Source organism: Rhipicephalus sanguineus, chromosome 5 (genome assembly GCF_013339695.2).
Source record: "Rhipicephalus sanguineus isolate Rsan-2018 chromosome 5, BIME_Rsan_1.4, whole genome shotgun sequence".
NCBI classification, from domain to species: Eukaryota; Metazoa; Arthropoda; class Arachnida; order Ixodida; family Ixodidae; genus Rhipicephalus; species Rhipicephalus sanguineus.
Window position 1 is genome coordinate 207,000,971 of NC_051180.1, and position 16,203 is coordinate 207,017,173.

Genomic DNA, 16,203 nt, shown 5'->3' on the forward strand with positions numbered 1-16,203 from the left:
CTGACGCTTTTTCGGAGGCGCGAGTGCAGCTACCAAACGAAAACGTCATGACGTTCACGCAGTGCCGTAGCCAGGAGGGGGGAGGGGGGCACACCGGGCCCGGGCCTCGCTCCCCCGAAATTTTTCTATGCCATGTGTTACAGAGCACGAAATGACACTCGCCCACATTTACATGCCCGGACCCCACGGCAGGTGAAAGGCGTGCCCCCCCCCCCCATCCCGGAAAACATTTGTGCCTACGTCACTGTGTTCATGAAGAAATGGCCCGACTTTTTCCGCAACGCCGACGCTGACATCCCTGAGGAGAAGAGAATTCGTTTCCTCGTGCGAGGGTTAAAAATCTTCGTGGGACTGATGAAGAACTACCCAGGACAGTTCAATAATTCCTCTCGAAGGCAACAACGATCGAGAATACGCTAAAATGCGCACCCAACCAGTTGCGTAGGCAGAATTTTTTTTCGGGAGGTGGCACCTTCTTGATCCGACATTGGCTCTGGGCAGATAAGTGGGGTTGAGTGTCATCTTGTGATTTGTATCCCCCAAGAAAAAAATTGGCCGCGTATCTGCGTGCTTCGCTGCAATGTCGTGTAAAGACGATAGAAGAGGCGCTGTGTGAGATATGGACGCCATCTGGCAATACGTCGGGAAACATGAGTGCTGTGTTGCGTGCTGGTAGTCCCGGCGCAGCAGCAGGCGAAGACCGGCGGTGACCAACCGCGACCGGCGGGGACGCCAGCCAGCCGAAAACGCGGTTTGGCGCGAAGCGCTGAAGCAGAGAAACGTCCGCACTCAACGAGTACTCTCCACACACTCTTTTATTTACACGTCGCCTGGGTAAAACAGGAACGCCAGAGCGGCGCCCACAACCGGCAGCCTGAAGGCCGCCCACAACGCTGCTTTTTCATTTTTTAAATATTCTTTTTTCACCTTCTTGGCCTTCTCAAAACTAAAGTTTTTCAACACCAACCCATGGCATTCGTACAGTGCAATACAGAACCGAAACCGAAACACAACAATGAGCTCGTGCGAGGGGCACGGAGGAAGGAAAATTTCAGCGCAGTCGCATTTTCAGCTTTGTTGAAACAGCGCTCACTAGACGACGACGAAGTAAAGAAGGCACAGGACAGGCAGCGCCTGTCTTGGCCTTCTTTTACTTCGTCGTCGTCTAGTGAGCGCTGTTTCAACAAAGATGAACGCATACCAACTCGCTCAAGCTTCCATTCTTATGCATTTTCAGCGCAGCTTAAGAAACTAGGGTCCTTAAAATTACGTATGTATGCATTTTCTATTAAAGGAACACGCCGCCTAATACTTACCTAGTGATGTTGCACCTCAGATATGCATGATATTTACTTTTTGATCGACAACGTTCACAAGTATGAACAGCCGTACCAGTTCAAGACGGCTGGCCCTTGGGCAAGTGGTTCAACTTTGGCCGAGTGGCTGAATCGAGGGACGTGCCGACAAACAGAAAGACAGAAAGAAAGACAGACAGACCAAAATTTCTGCGTTTAAGTTCCCCAAGAAAGACTATCGTCTTTAAAAATTTCGGGGGGGAGCGCGGGCCCAGTGTGCCCCGCCCCCTGGCTACGCCACTGCACCCGACCGTACAGTCGTCGTCTGATTCCAGACAGCGTAGCTGCTGAAACTCTCGGCTCCGACGACCAGCGCGAAACCATCCGAGCCATTGTGCGAGAGGAGCTGCGGAAGCTCTCTTTTCCGTAGTCTGAGGTCACATCGATTGCGAGCAAATCCCGCAGTAACACGGCGTTCCTCAGCCAGCTCAGCCGCAGCCGCAAGCTGTCGGCTATGCTGCTGCACTCCGTCATCATGCTTCCCCTCCGCGCCCACGTCAAGACGCCGCACCGCTAAAGTTCCGTCGCGACGCCTGGAGACGTATCCGATACTTGCGCATTCCGATGAATACGCCGATACGGAAATCCACACCGACGCAAGCACCGTAGAACTCGGCGCCATCCTTGTGCAGAGAACTGACGGACTAGAAAGGGTTATCAGTTATTCAACCGGTCGGTGACCAAGGCGGAAGCCAACTCTTCCAAAGCAGAAAAGGAGTGCCTCGCCATCATTTGGGCTACATCAAAGTTTTGCCCCTGCCTCTATGGCAGGCCCTTCAAAGTTGTGAACGACAGCAACGCCTTGTGTTGGCTAGCTAAATTGAAGGGCCCTTCAGGTTGCCTTGTACGGTGGAGTCTGAGACTTCAAGAATTGGACAATACCGTCGTTCACAAGTGCGAACGAAAGCACTCTGACGCCGACTGCCTGTATCGCGCCCCCGTCAACCCGCCTCTGCATGACAACTAGGATGATGACTGCTTCTTGGAAAACATAAGTGCCGACGACTTAGCTGAATGACAGCGATCTGACCCGCTGCTCACGGGCCTCGAGGAATACCTCGAACGCAAGATCAACGTTGTTCCGAAGCTATTCCAGTGAATACTGGCGTCATCTGTCTTGCGAAACCACGTTCTCCTAAGGAAGAACTCGCTACATCGAGCCAGCTGCCTCTTCGTAATGCCTTCAGCATTACGTGCAGGGGTTCTGGAAGCTTTGCATTACAACTCGACGGCTGGACACCGTGGATTTTCCTGCACGCTGGCCAGGATACAAGAAAACTACTAGCGGCCTCGCCTCGCTGCCGACATCGCCCTGTAAGAGGGGTGTCAAAGTCGCCTCAGCTAGCGGGTTGCAGTCTCGAAACTTACTCCCGTAAGGGCCCAGACAGTGAAGGTTGACCCGTGGGGGGTGGAGAAGGAAGGGGGTGGTTGAACGAAATGTCAGCTAACGTTGCCATTGAATGGGAATTCCCCATATCTTCCATAAGGGAGTCATTTCTGAGGGGAATGTGGCGTTTGGATTTAAGAAACATATTGATACCAATATCCAGAATGACTAAAATCTAGACTCCGATTCTTAAGCAGAGTTTTTGTTATGTCCTAACAGATGGTGACCGCATGGAATGCCTCACGAAAAGAAAAGTTTCAGCCCGTAACGTCTGTGTAGCCTTCCCGAATGAAGTGTTGTTAATCACAATGGGTGAGAAAATAATGTGAATACCACTTAGCACAGTCAGAGAACGTTTTCCTTGTGAACTGCAAAATTGCTGCTAAAGTTTTGAACACGCTCACTTACACATGCCGTCGGCATTGCCCATGAACTTCTTTTATGGTGTGGGCAGCTGTCGATTGTGCTTTGAAAGCTCGTGTATTACTTGTTAAGACAATAAAACTATATATGGGACGAAGACAGTCGTGTGCGCGCTGCAGGCCACTGGCGAAAGGACCAAGGGCCGTATGTGGCCCGCGGACCACGTGTTTGAAACCCCTTCCCTATACGTAAAGACTTGCGGAGTCTGTCAGCGACGGAAAACACCACCGTCAAGACCAGCCGAACTTACTGGAGTCATTCCGAACGTAGACTTCCAGAAATAAATAGATCGTCGCAGCTACCGACCACCTTGCCCGCTACGCCGAAATAAGGACCCTGCCCAAAGGCAGTGCCGCCGAAGTTGCCACGTACTTCTTTGAGAACATTTTCCTGCGTCATGGCCCCCCATAGGTCCTCGTAACCGACAGAGGTACGGCCTTTACTGCATACCAAGCTCAGGCAATCCTGAGATACAGCCAGACAAGCCACCGGCAGGCCACCACCTACCACACACAGACAAATGGCCTCACCGAACGTCTAAACAAGACTGTCGCAGATTTTTCAGAGGGGTGCAATGCCACGCGCGCTCTTTTTTATTTTTTTATGTAACCGCGGCCCATAACTTGGGTAACTACTGCCTAGCACAAGCCGCACCCGAATGACTGCGAACCTTCCATATAATTTTAGCGCCTTCCGACAACATTACGCGGACATCGGAACACTAAGCATTATTCTGGAACTTACGCAGCCACCAGCGATAACGCTGGAATCTTCGATAGGACATGGTCCACCGCATTGCAGATAACTCGACGGCCGACGCTGTTCGCGCTGCTATCAGTGTACAGCTTCAGTTGCTTGTACTTTGACCTTGCATTTTACGGGCACAAGTTGGCCCAAATGAAGAGTTCCACATTTACGAGTCCTGCTGGGGCCTTCTTCACCATAACGGCGACGTGACAATATGTTACTGACCACAGGTCGTTCTAGTTATTGGTGTTCTTATGTTCTGTGTGCAGGAGCACTACTCAACGCATCGAGAAGAATCCCACAAGGGATATGGGCATACTGCGCTTCTAACTCTCCGCTGACGGGAACGACACTAGCGGTGGCGCGCGCGTCCGTGGGGTGATGGAAGCTTTCGGACGCCGCGGCCAGTTACAGCGTTCGTCCCAGCTCCTTCGTCCTTTTCCGCAGTTTCGTTTTTGGCGGTCGTTCCATGGCTCAGTATCGCAGGAACAAGATTTGTTGTGTTGTGGGCTGTCATAAAAAGTCACAGTTTCGCCGCAAGGGCGAAGCAATGAATGCGATAACAAGAAACTAATGCTATACGAAGTGAGGCTCGCCAATGGATACTCTCAGTTTGAACAGCACTCCTGTTGCAACGGCGGCCGAAGCAGCGAAGGAAACTAGCGTGCTTCAAGTGTCGAGCTGTAACATTTGGTAGTTCGCGCTCATCTTCTGTTTGTTCCTTTAGCGGTGTACCTTGAGCTCGAGTGACTTTCGTACACTTCGTAACATGAGCGCACATATCATGGTGAAAGCTCGAAACATCCCTCTTCTCCTCACCACGATGAAACCGCGCGAGCACACAGCGGAAGGCCAAGGTTCTCCCTGCGCAAATAGAAGAAGCGAGCGAGCTCGCCGATGACTTTTAAATCTGCCCGTCGCACTCCTCGCGCCATCTCGCTGGTAAGGAAGAAACGCTTATAAGCGCTTGCCGTCTCTGAGTCCTGCCAGCGGTAAAGGGTTTGTATATAACGCTCGCTGTTAGCTACCTGAAGGATATGCGCTTTCTGGCGTAGTTGTTAGCGCCACCCGCTGCGGAACGAGAGGTCCCTGGTTCGATTCCGCGCTTCGGAAGCATTTTTCGGAATTATTTTTCTTTGGGACTTTGATATATATTCATACATACATATACGGTGCATGACGGCGGCGACGGCGACGGCAAAATCCAGCCGAGAGTGTCTATATAATTGCTCTCGCAATAATACCCACAGCAATTCACCTGGGACAAAATTTTACCGCTTCCCGAAGTCTCACTGGGAGAAGGAGACGCCAACGTTGGATACAACTTGTTCGCCGAGACAAGTAAGACATTTTGTCATTTTATTCGGTGAAGGGTGTTACGTTTATTCCATGGAAGAGGCCCCATGGAATGAAACATTGCTTCAGACCTGTCTTAATTGTGATACACCATTTAGTCATGGTCTCCAAATGGCGATGTATTTTTTCATCTTGAGAATGTTTTAGCGCAATCTAGGACAGGGACACAGAGGGAGGAAACAACACCAGCGCTGCCAGCGCAACACCAGCATTTGCGCTAAAACCTTCTCAAGATGAATCTATACCAACTAGCTCGACTTTGGGCCTTACTTGATGTATATTTTTCACGCTGAATTGGTATAGCGAATACCTTGTTTAATTCTGGGTCTTATTTCATGCGCAGCGTTGATGGAGTAGACTGGGAGCCCACAGAAATTAGCAGAATTTGCAGTAGGCATTTCGTGGGCAATGCTAAGGCTGGTGAACAGGAGCACCCAGCCTACTTCCCAACGATTTTTCCATCCTCTTAGAAGAAAGCTGCAACATTTCGCTCATGTCAACGTTACGATAGGTGTGGTAACATTTATGCGTGTTTTGCACGTTGTTTAGGCTTGACAGCGATGAATATTGTGTTCGTTCTAGACGTATGCAATTCGCAGTTTATATCTTAAGGGCTGGTGTACCGGTTTAGCGCTTGTCATGCTCGTATGTTATTTTTGTTAGCTTTACATAACAAAATCTTCGTGCTAAAATCAGTTTTCATATCTATGCAGGTACACGGCCACTGCCGCAGCGAGCTTGCACTATCCGGCTATGCGTGCTCTGCAGTCGCCGTCGCGTCAATGACGCATCTGTTTCGAGAGAGCTTCAAAACCACGTAACAGAAGGAAATAAAACAAGACCATTAAATAAAAATGCTTATTTACTGCCAACTTAATGGTCTCTGACGGAGCGTTGATGCACGTTTGGAACACACACTGACCTGTCACCACGCTTCCGTCCGCAGAGACAAGTTCCTTAACATTATGTACATGCCTCGCACAGAAGCTTGCCTTTATTAATGATTACTCCTCTGAAAAATTCAACCAAACGTGTGACGGTCTGAAAACCAGCCAGCAGTAGCAGAGGAACGCACGCTGACGACACCATGCTTGTACACGCAGCCGCGCGTGTGGTCTGGGAGCGAACGATCTCACCCCAGAGACGCGAAAACGGCCGCGTTGGTGCTGAACGCCGCCGCGCTGGTGGAGCCGTCTATGCAAGCGCAGTGTGCCCATAGCTTATTACTTTGGACCTACAATAGTAACTTTAAATATTACATGTTCTTTTCTTGTAAATGGAAATAAAGAATAACGGACGTGTGCTAAGATCTTGCGGGTGACCATGATAGCACTCGAATATTCGTAGTACGTTTTGTTGTGATAAGAATAATGTTTTATAGTGTTATGCCGTCGTCGTGCGCCAACAAGAGACGCAATAACTTGGCCAGGAATAGAACACGCTAATGCCAAACAGTTATTCTTTAAAAGCTTGATAAGCTTACCAAAATACGGATCAGAGAGAAAGGGCAACAAATATTACGAAGACCGACCTTAGATAATTATAAGGCGGAAGTCCTGGGCGTCTATATTGAACTACCTCTCAAAGAGCCGATGACAATGATGCCAAATATGACGAAACAAAATTGAAGGACCCTTTGCGAATTCCAAAGTGTGTTCGGCGAAAGCCTGTGGCCATTTGACTGGCTATGCCATGGTATCGGTGGAATGAACATTCTTGGGCGTTACTCCGAACCGCTTTCCGTGCAATCATCACCGGGCTGCTTGGAAGACATCCGACTAGCTATACTCCGTTTCACACATCAAGTGCAACGTTGTGGAAGCTATGCAAGAAGTTCAATAGACAAAATGTGTAAATCCGCGCGTCCAGTGTTCGGCTTTTGTCGTTGTAAACGCTCGCGCAAGCTGAGCACGAACCAGCGCGCGACGCGTGGCGACGGGCCACAAATAAAATAACGAAAAACAAAAGCAACTAGACGCTCAGTGATTGAGCTGCGTAATACCGCAGATATAACGGCGTTTGTTTATTTGTAAGAGACAAAACATTTTCTGTAACTGCCCACTGTGAAAGCGAAAAAAAAAGTCAATTTTGGGTGGTAAGAACATCGAACTATTTCTTAACGCGGACGGATTTACTGCAAGAAGTCTCGCTAGCCTTCACAGCGTTGCACCTGATGTATGAAACGGAGTATAGACTGCTCCAACAGGACGTCTGACGAACAGGAGCGTCGCCGCGCGCGCCGCTGCGCCATCGCGAGATTCCTGAGAGCGTGCGAGGGCGCACGGACGGACGCCGCCGCCGCGTCGCGCAACAGTTGCGCAACGCGCGTTGGAAGGAGCAACGCGCAACTGATGCGCGGTGACGGACGGATGCCGCCGCCACGTTGCGCAACGCGCGCTGGGAGGAGCAACGCGCAACTCTTGCGCGTTGATGGACGGACGCCACCGGTGGACGCAGCCGCCGTGTTGCTCCACAGTTGCGCAACGCGCGTTGGAATTAGCAACGCGCAACTGTTGCTATGCGCCGCTGTACCATCACGTGATTCCCGAGAGTGTGTAAAAGGGAGAGGTCACAGATGGCACCATTCCGGGGCACGCACGGATGGACGGACGCGGCAAGTATGAGACATTAGGCTCTTTTAGCTGAGCGTCGCTTACGCTCAGCCCTTCCCAGATGTAGCGTCTCGAGAGAGTGCAAGGTACTGCGTGTATTTCGTGTTTCCGATGAGCGCGTCTTGCCGAGACGCGGTAAGCTTGGCCGCAAAACGACGGAAAAAATCACAGCATATCCACGGAGTGAATGATGATGAGTGGGTGAAGCTGCGGAAGTTCATCGGTAAACCGTGAATCTTCCGTGAATTCTGCCCAGTACATCATCACCGACGTGAGATCGGGCGCGTTTATACTAAAGGTTCGATGAGTTATGACGACTTGCAGCGCACTTTAATTTTACATGTACGCTGTGAATTTTCATTGTTTAGAAAACCATTGCTTAGAAAACATCTGGCGTCTTTCGTTAAGCAGCTGGCGTCTTTTCGTTTTGCTTTAGAAACATCTGGCGTTCTTTCGTTTTGCTTTTACAAAACATCTGGCGTCTTTTGTTGGTTTATTTCATCAATCAACGGCGTTTTGAACAAAATTTTTATTGTTTAATCACGCACAGGAGAAATCTCACCAGGCACTACCTTGGAGGTAAAGAATGGCTGCTAATGGGAATGACAGACAGAAGAAGTCGGCTTTTAGCTAACGCTGCGAATTTTTTATTGTTCAACAACGCACAGGAAAAATCTCCCACCGGCACCACCTTGCAGGTCAAAGCGTAAGACTGGTTACATACTACGCTACGAGGGACGAACGGGTGCCGCTATAAGGAGCTTCGCCCCTAAAACCAAGTGGACGCACCTTCACGCTCCGGTCAGTTGGCTTCACGAGCGGAGCGAGAGATGCGTTCTACGTTCCGCCGGTCGCACGATCGTTCTGCGCACGCGTACTACAGTTCTTTCAACGTGTTTGTGTGTGAATTGAGTCACGCGCACTACAGATCCTTCTACGCGTTCGTGTGAATTCGCCGGTCTGACCGGAACGGATCGTATATGCCCGGCTAAAAGTGCCTATTAAAGGCTTTCGCCTTTAAAATCGTGCAGAAGCACCTGTGAGCGATCGAAACGAAAACGTATCCGTGTACAGCGAACGCCTCCTCTCGGTATTTTTCTGCAGAGTAAAGGCCTGAACACATTAGCGGCAAAACACTTCTGAGCGACCGAAACGAAAACGTATCCAAGCACAGCGAACGCCTCCTCTCGGCTTTTTTCTGCGCTGTAAAGGCCTGAACACATTACCGGCAAAACGCGCCAACAGCGAGCCGCTCCCTGAAAGGTGCACTTTAAGAGGTCACACCAATTTACAGCAGTCTGAAAAGGATTATGCCCCCCCCCCCCGAAGCAGTGGCGTAGCCACGGGGGGGCGGGGGGGGGTTGAAACCACCCTCCCCGGAATATTTCAGCTTTGCTTGCGTATATATACACGCACACATACAAACGCACGCAGAACATACGTAAAGTATGGTTGAACCCCAGAGATTTTTGCCGGCGTTTGTATACGGCTGGCATGCTACTCTGTATAGGGGATTGACAGACTAAAGAAGAGAGGGAAGGAAATAATAATAAAAAAGAGAATAATAAAAATGAAATGCGCAAGTGAACCTGATTTAAATATTTGCAACTAGGGCGCCAGGTAAGTTGAGGCTTTGCTATGTGAAATCGCCAACCATTAAGGCTTTCCGACTAGGCGAATTTTTGAGAGGTAATTAAAGAGTGACTGTAAAATCCGTTGCTGCTTTCAAGGGCTGGGCATTGGGCCTAATATGTTGTGTAGTGTTAAGTGATCGTGGCAGATCATGTTCATTTGTCGATTAAACAATTCGCTCTCATCGCGGTACGCGGAACATTACAGTAATATGTGTTTTACTGTCTCTATGCTGCCACAGTTATCTCAGCAGGGACTAGTGGTATATGAGAGCTTCTACAATGTCTCTTTTTGTTTGGCAAATATAGCACCGCTTGTTGTGGACGCACCCAAGTTGACACCTAGTGGCACATCTCCGTACCGAGGACTAACGCCCATGATCATGATTTAACCACCGCTCTAGCTGAAGTTGTCATGATATACCTGGACGCGGATATGGTGAATACCGCGCAAAGATGGCATAAACAAGCACATAGTAAACATTGACACTCAAAATGCACTCCTTCAAAGAGAAACGCGACGAGCGCCGTGTCGTCCCTCTAGCCTGGCCAATAATTCCCACAGGACGAGCGGGGAGCGCGGTGCGACAGCCAGGCGAGCGTCGGAGAGCTATTTTTCGATATGGATGGGTGCTATGAGCGAGCCTTGGGCTAAAGCGGCCACCTCGCGGTGTGTTAAAGCGCTGATGATATCGCACTTCTCCTATTGTAAACGCACCGAGTGGGCGGTCACAGCTACGGCCCCTTGCCGTAGCTAATTGCGGAGGCAACGAAGTTTTTTTTTTTAACACGAAAGTGTTTTATGCCGGGGTCCACCAAGCACATCCGTCACGGATATGACGTTGATAAAATGGACGCCAACGGGTGAGAAAGAAAAAAACCAAGAAAAAGATACCCCCGCTGGGAATCGAACCCACGACGTTGCGGCCACGACGGCAAGCGCCCAACGCGCTACCGACTAAGCTAACTCGGGAGATGGTAGACTCGGCGCGAACGCGCCTTATATCTTTCACACATTCTCTTTCGCAGCGGGCGGAGCGGGACGGTGCCGCCGTCTGTGAGATGTGAAAAGAAGTAATGCTTCACGATCGACACTTACTAGCGCTTACTCCGAGATTGCATGCGATATCGGAGGTCATGGTTAAAGCGTCTCGATACCAGAGTGCTAGACTGGCCGCGCTGGCGTCGCCGAGGCACCCTTGACGCAGTTACGTTCTTTGCCTTTGGCTTCGTGTTAGCGTGCGTCGGCTCATCGGAGTAGTGCAGCTTCTACGTGCACCAACGGGATTTCTCCGCCGCCGACTGCTTCAATTGCGAGAGCACCGACTAACAAAACTGCTGCAATATGCGTCGCAGAAAGGACGCGATTTCGACGGGCGAATGTCGTGCCGTGGTGGAGCGAGAGCAGCGCCTGCGAGATAGAGGCCAGCGGGACGCACGTGTTTGCGGCACAGGCTACGAACCTCCTCCCGTGTTGCTGAAGCGCAATGTGTGTTATGTATGCATGAGCACAGGCGTCGGCTACCCATTACTAGAAAGCGCACGCAATGCCGTTTCTCTCCTTAATTGACGACGCTTTGAAGAAGTGCATACCGGGTACCAGTGTTGATTATGAGCTTGTTGATATCATCCTTACGCGGGATTCACGATTCGCTGTGTCCAAATATATGTTCACACCGTCAGCTACCACAACGGTTTAATCACGATCATGGGCTTTAGTCGTCGCGATAGAGACATGCTGTCAACATGGGTGCATCCACGTCAAACGGTGCTATAGCTGCCAAACACGAATAGACATTGTACAAGCTCTCATATACCACTACACAATAAGCACTACTTCTGTGAAGACACGTTTCACTTTCGTGTTATACCGATTCCTATGTCGGAGGGATCAGCCATGTTTTTTCGAGACCGGTGGCACACAATTCACCACCCCGTTAGAGTGTACTAGATTATTTTGAGTGGCGCAACCGGCGGCCGTGGAGCGGCCCATTGTGTGTAGAAAATAGCGGCGGCGCCGCAGTCGACTACTCTTGAAAACGTCCCCCGCCATCGCAGATGGCTACTTGCCAGTACGTTTCAGAGGTGGCGAGAGAGAGTAAAAAGAATTTAGAAATGAACGCTCCAACGCAACTGAACCACATTAACGTTCAAAAGACAATAAAACGACGCGCGCGGAAAGAAGAATAAATAAATAAATAAATAAATAAATAAATAAATAATATATATATATATATATATATATATATATATATATATATATATATATATATATATATATATATATATATATATTGCCGCGAGTGTTATATTTCATTAGTGAAACTTCACCCACAAAGACTGTGGGCAACGCGCTGCGCAGGCCTCGCCGTGATGTGTAGGAAGCTTCGCGATTGTTTTGGAAAAATCTGTTAAGATTGCGCGCCGCACAAGAGATAACGCCGCCACCAGCGATATCGCTGGAAAGTTCGATAGCGCCTGTATAAAAGCCGACGCGCTTGACTGCTTGTCAGTTGATCGACGGACGACGCCCTCTTCGCCGCTATCATTGTACAGCGTGTAATGCTGTAGTTCTAGTTCTCATTTTCCCGGCCACAAGTTCGGCCAAATAAACAGTTTCATTCTGCAAACGCCGACTGCTGTCTTCGTCGACGTCACAACCACGTGACATCTGGTGGAGGTGCTGCTTCATGATCCAGACGCCACCGCAGAGCGCTGACCCAAGCCCAAGCCGCGAAGAAGACGACTCTAAGGACAAACCGGATCCTCGAACCAGCCGCCGGCAGAAGGGACTACAACCAGAGTACGGGCTCCTTCCCGAAAACGCCAGGCAGCCGAAGACAGTCACATCGACCGCCGAGACGATGACTGACGCAGTGCCCCCTACGGCGATCGTGATGCAGCCACCCAGGGAGCCACCGACGTTCCGTGGTTCGCCATGTGAAGACCCCGAGACTTGGCTCGAGACCTTCGAAAGGGTCTCAACATTTAATAACTGGAACTGCAAGGACAAGCTGCGCCACGTATACTTCTACCTAGAAGACGCCGCGAGGACGTGGTTCGAGAACCGAGAATCCGCCCTACAAACATGGGATCTCTTTCGGACGACGTTCCTAAGCACGTTCACGAGCGTGGTCCGCAAGGAACGGGCCGCGGCTATGCTGGAGACCCGTGTGCAGCTGCCCAACGAAAATATTGCCATCTACACGGAAGAGATGAATCGCCTGTTTCGACACGCCGACCCAAGTATGCCCGAAGAGAAGAAAGTGAGGTTCCTCATGCGGGGTGTCAAACAGGAACTCTTCGCTGGATTGATAAGGAACCCACCGAAGACGGTCGCCGAATTTGCATCGGAGGCTTCCACGATCGAGAAAACGCTTGAGGTGCGAACGCGGCAATACAACCGCAGCTTCTCGGCTACAAGCTACGCCGACGTTCAAGCCCTAGGACCCGCCGACCTGCGTGAGACGATTCGAGCAATCGTGCAAGAGGAGTTGCGAAAAATTCTACCTCCGTCGCAGCCTCAAGTAGAGTCCATCGCCGACGTCGTGCGCCAGGAGATCCAGCATTCACTCGGCGCGCCTCAGCTAGCAGAGCCGCAGCCGCAAGCTATTAGCTATGCTGCTGCAGCCCGCCGTCATGCTCCTCCTCCACGCCCCCGCCAAGACGCCACGCCGCGACAGTACCGTCGCCAGACGCCGCCGCCGCCACCGACGCCCTACCCACCACCTGTCGGCCAGCGCAACACCCCGAGGAAGACCGATGTCTGGCGTGCCCCCGACAACCGCCCGCTCTGCTACCACTGCGGAGAGGCCGGCCACACGTACCGCCGCTGCCAGTACCGACAGATGGGACTACGCGGATTTGCTATCAACGCGCCGCGCCCGTAGCCAGGCGAACGGCCGCGCGACATCAACGACTACCTCACCGGAACACAGTGGCAAGAACGACGACCTTCCCGCTCGCCGTCGCCCGGCCGCTACATGTCACCGCACCGCCGGCCGTACACTGGCGCGAACCGGGGCCGCTCGCCTAGCCCGTATCCGGAAAACTAAGGGCAGCAACCGATGGAGGCGCGGTTGCTGTACAACGAAATACCGAAGACCCTCCACCGCCGACGCCGCCGCCACGACGAAGGCTTCAGGACACGACGCGAACCAGACAGACCCCTGACGACGAAATCTCGCGGACTGAAGAAGACCCGACGACGCAAAATGGAAGCAGCGGAACACACCGACGCAGCCGTGACCCCACGCCACGACCTAACTGCAACGCGAGACGACGAACTAGCGACCTCGACATTCTTATCGACGGCCACAGCATCACAGCTCTCGTCGACACCGGAGCCGACTATTCTGTCTTCAGTGGACCGTTCGCCACCAAGCTGAAGAAAGTACAGACCGCTTGGAGTGGACCCGAAATCCGGACAGCTGGAGGCCACCTGATAACACCGATTGGTGTCTGCACGGCCAGAGTCACCATCAATAACCGGACTTATCCTGCGAGCTTTGTAATCCTACAAAATTGCTCTAGGGATGTGATACTTGGAATGGACTTCCTAAGTGACCACGGCGCCGTCATCGACCTGAGGTCTGATTCGATAACGCTAACCTCAGACAAAGCGCTCCCGCCCCACGCGACGCCAGGGAACCATGCATTAAACGTGATAGAAGAGCAGGTGACCGTCCCGCCGCGCTCCAGCGTCATTATTTCCGTTGGCACCGAAAAACCTTCGAACATTGAAGGCGTCATCGAGGGCGATCAGCAACTACTCTTGAATCGTCAAATTTGCGTCGCAAGAGGTATAGCCGAACTGCGAGACGGTAAAGCAAAGGTAGTGCTGACAAATTTCAGCCACGAATATAGGCACCTCAACATTGGTACGACGGTCGCCTACATCGACGAATGTGTGGCCGCCAGCAATGCTTTCGCCCTCTTCGATGCTGCCGAACCTGCTTCAACGAATCAGGTCCCGAACCAGATTTGAACGTCAACCGGAGCCTCCCGAAGGTCATGCAAGACCAGCTGAAATCCCTGCTCCTGCAATACAAGGACTGCTTCTCGTCGTCATCACGAATTTGACAAAATCCGGTGGCGAAACACCGAATTATAACGGAGGAAAGTGCGAGGCCCCTCCGGCAGAGCCCCTACAGAGTTTCGACTCGAGAGCGCGACGCGATAAAGAAACAAGTCGACGAGATGCTACGCGACAACATCATCCAGCCGTCCAAGAGTCCGTGGGCGTCACCCGTGGTGTTAGTGAAGAAGAAGGACGGGACACTGCGCTTCTGCGTTGAATATCGGCGCCTGAACAAAATCACAAAGAAGGACATGTACCCCTTCCCACGAATAGACGACACCCTGGATCGACTTCACAACGCGACGTACTTTTCGTCGATGGACTACTGGCAAATCGAAGTCGACGAGAGAGACCGAGAGAAGACTGCCTTTATAACACCCGACGGCCTCTTTGAGTTCAAGGTCATGCCTTTCGGTCTTTGCTCGGCACCTGCGACGTTCCAGCGTGTCATGGACACCGTACTGGCCGGATTGAAGTGGCAGACATGCCTTGTGTATTTGGACGACGTCGTCGTGTTGTCCTCGACCTTCGACGAGCATCTCCGGCAGCTTGAGGCAGTACTTCAAGCAATCAAGGCCTCTGGACTGACCCTGAAGCCAGAAAAGTGCCGATTCGCGTACGACGAGCTCTTGTTTCTGGGTCATGTGATCAGCAAGTCTGGAGTGCGCCCAGACCCGCGGAAAACAACTGCCATCGCCGACTTCGCGCCACCCACCGACAAGAAGGCCGTGCGCCGATTTCTCGGCTTATGCGCCTATTACAGACGCTTCGTCAAAAACTTTTCACGTATCGCCGAACCACTGACGCTTCTCACGAAGAATAACGTGGAATTCAGGTGGGAAACGGCACAAGTGCAAGCCTTTCAAGAACTTAAACGACACCTGCAGACGCCACCCATACTTGCGCATTTCGACGATTGCGCCGATACGGAAAAACACACCGACGCAAGCAGTGTAGGACTCGGTGCCGTCCTTGTACAAAAGACTGACGGGCTTGAAAGGGTTATCAGTTATGCTAGCCGGTCACTATCCAAGGCAGAAGCAAACTATTCCACAACAGAAAAGGAATGCCTTGCCATCCTCTGGGCTACATCAAAGTTTCGCCCCTACCTCTATGGCAGGCCCTTCAAAGTTGTCAGTGATCATCACGCCTTATGTTGGCTAGCTAACTTGAAGGACCCTTCAGGTCGTCTCGTACGATGGAGTCTGAGGCTTCAAGAATTCGACATTACCGTCGTGTAGAAGTCCGGACGAAAACACTCTGACGTCGACTGCCTGTCTCGTGCCCCCGTCGACGCGCCGCCGCAAGACAACGACGATGACTGCTTCCTCGGAACTATAAGTGCCGATGACTTCGCCGAAAGGCAACGGGCCGACGCGGAACTGGGGGGCCCTATTGAGTACCTCGAGTGCAAGACCACCGTTGTTCCGAGGATATTCAAGCGAGGACTGCCGTCGTTTTTCTTACGGAACGGCGTTCTCCTGAAAAAGAACTTCTCGCCACTGCCAACGGACTACCTTCTTGTCGTGCCCTCATCATTGCGACCAGAAGTCCTCCAGGCCCTACACGACGACCCGACGGCTGGACACCTCGGTGTTTCCCGCACGCTCGC

At 51.6% G+C, this 16,203-nt stretch overlaps 1 protein-coding gene across 2 annotated transcripts in view; it reads right to left on the reverse strand.

Annotated features, from left to right (window-relative positions):
• Positions 1-16,203, reverse strand: part of LOC119395193 (collagen alpha-1(II) chain) — a 339,079-nt gene that overhangs the window by 136,526 nt on the left and 186,350 nt on the right. The window lies entirely within an intron of this gene.